Genomic DNA, 2,500 nt, shown 5'->3' with positions numbered 1-2,500 from the left:
CAGAAATTTAAGGGGAGGGGCATTTGGTCGATGAAAGCGGCATCGGCATTTGAATGGTCCTTTCGTTTTTCTTAACCCCAGAAGGATGGAAAACAAAGGTAACCTCGACAGCATTCGAACACAAAATGTGACGAAGGGACGTAATTAAATACAAACTTTGCCATTAATAAGCGTCACAAACATGCACTACATCCGGTGTATGAGAATGAGTTGACCCCGATGATTTGAGGGTTTCTTGTACGGGTTGATAAATAAGTTCCCAGATATTTTAGTCATGGGTTTTATAGGGAACCTTTTACATACTGATGGACATCTCGATTCCTTTCGACGAAGTCATTAGTAATTTGGAGTAAGAAGAATGTAGAAGAGAGAAGGAAAGAGAAGCGATTCTAGTGATGACAATGTGTAGTCGGGAATATACAAAAATGGAATTTCAGCAATACAACAATGATGCCAGATCTCACAAGTTTTAGACGCAATCCAAAAGAATTATTCTGTGGGGTACAAATATTAGATACAGCTTGCTAGAAATAGCCGCTAAATTTCCGTTATATCCTATTGTTGTAAAAGAAAATGGTAGGACTTTTGATAATGTGGTCCTAGATGCTTTTATACCTGGAGAAAGGGTGGGATGTTCTTAGCTTGAATATCCTTGATCTTAGGTTTGCTCAATCAGAACTGATAGGGATTAAACAGCAACAACAACGACAACAGCAGCACCAACCGTTATTTCCGTCACGCCCTTGTTTGCTAAAAACTTTTAATTCCGTTACTCAACGGAATCAAACGTTAGTCAACGGAATACGCATCCAATAGACTGTCGACACCCGGAACCCTTTCGTTACTTTATAATTTACACAACAAATTAGAACAACATTAATCTTAATACAAGAAGCAACAATGCAGACCCTGTTGCTCAGTAAATTACATGCCTCGACACATTCCTTGTTATGGTGCCACGGTGGAACACATAGAGGCACGCTGTAGAAGACGACTCCCATGAACCAAGCGAAAAACAATGCTAAAATACATAGTAATCGAATCGAGATCGAAGGTCGGGAATTTGGAGGAAGAAACACAATCGATTCAGAATTATAATTGCATTTATTTCATTGCTAGTCCCCCGAGCATAAAGAAAGGTAAAATCGGCTCCCGTTAAGATTTGAACTCAGAAACGCAAAGGGACGCAACTGAACACCGTAAAACGTTTAATCCGCCACTCTAAATAAAATCCACCAAATCACCACTTGTAAACTATCTCACTGCTTCAATAACGAAAATAATGATAATGATAATAATAATAATATTTAACGAGACATCGACATTACTAACAACAAAGAGTTATAGTGATGACGTGGATGTCTTTTATTTTGCCACAGGGGCAGCAGAGGGAGCTGACGGTACAAGGACAGTTTACAATTAGTGTGTGTGTGTGTGTGTGTATGGTGGGGGCACAAAATATGAGGGGAAGAAAGGGGAGAGGAGGGCGAAATGAGATTAAAATAGACACAGTATACAAAGTATGTGACACACGAATAATAATAATAATAATATAATAATAATAATAATAATAATAATAATAATAATAGCAATTACATAGAAATTGTTGGATGGGAAACTGTTGTCGATTATATATCAACGTCAGTATTATGAATGGTAGGTTTATTTTATTGGCCCACCCCGCCTCCGGAAGGACGTCAGGCAGAGAAATGGTAATAATGTATGACAGAAATTAAGCGAAGTGCTAGAATATAAAGACTTACCTATGATGTTGCTGTCATTTAATATGTATCGCCAACTCCTTTGTGATTGCGCGTGTGAGTACGTGTGTGTGTGTGTGTGTGTATAGTGATGTTTGATTCTCCGAATCTTTGTATTACTTCTTCCTCTTTGACAAGAAAAAAACTGGGGTAGAACAGCCAGAAAAATACCCAAGAATAACCGTATAATGTACAAGTATATCGCACCAGCAGCTTACATATATATTTTTAAATATATATATATATTTTTTCTATGTTGCTAATGGTATTTGTTTTCTTATCCGTTCGTTGTTAATCACAGATTCTGGTCTGGCGTTTTGTAATTCTAATTGAAACTTGGTAAAACGATTGGGGTAAGAATTAAGTTTTTTTTTTTTTTTCAAAAAAAAAAAATTCTATCATTAATTAGTTGTGTAAGTGAAGTTAAGTTAATTGGTTTGTTTTAGATTAGCGGATGTGTATACGGTGGACGCTCATCTATCTCTATGTGTGTGTAACTGAATCATCGTCGGCACGGTTGGCTTGAGAATGGAGAAACAACAGCAGTATAAGGTGAGGGAGAGAAAGGAGAGAGGGAGAGTGAGAGAACGGAGAGTTATTGAGGGAGGGTATGAGAGAAAGATGAGAGAGAGAGAGAGAAGCAGTCGTTCGAAGATGGAGAGAAGGATGAGGAAAGTTGATGAAAATAACGATAGCTGCGTGCGTGCGTGCGTGCGTGTGTCTGCCTGTGTGTTTGTGTA

General features: G+C 38.0%; 1 protein-coding gene across 1 annotated transcript in view; it reads right to left on the bottom strand.

Annotated features, from left to right (window-relative positions):
• LOC115209404 (follistatin-related protein 5-like) overlaps positions 1-2,500 on the bottom strand; it is a 409,770-nt gene that overhangs the window by 407,207 nt on the left and 63 nt on the right. The window contains exon 2 of the mRNA XM_029777801.2: positions 1,764-1,841. The gene's annotated coding sequence lies outside the window, so the exon portion shown is untranslated. The remainder of the gene's footprint in view (positions 1-1,763; positions 1,842-2,500) is intronic.

This window comes from Octopus sinensis, linkage group LG3 (genome assembly GCF_006345805.1).
Source record: "Octopus sinensis linkage group LG3, ASM634580v1, whole genome shotgun sequence".
Lineage (NCBI taxonomy): Eukaryota > Metazoa > Mollusca > Cephalopoda > Octopoda > Octopodidae > Octopus > Octopus sinensis.
Note: the sequence above shows the minus strand (reverse complement) of the source record. Positions and strands in the feature narration are given on the sequence as shown.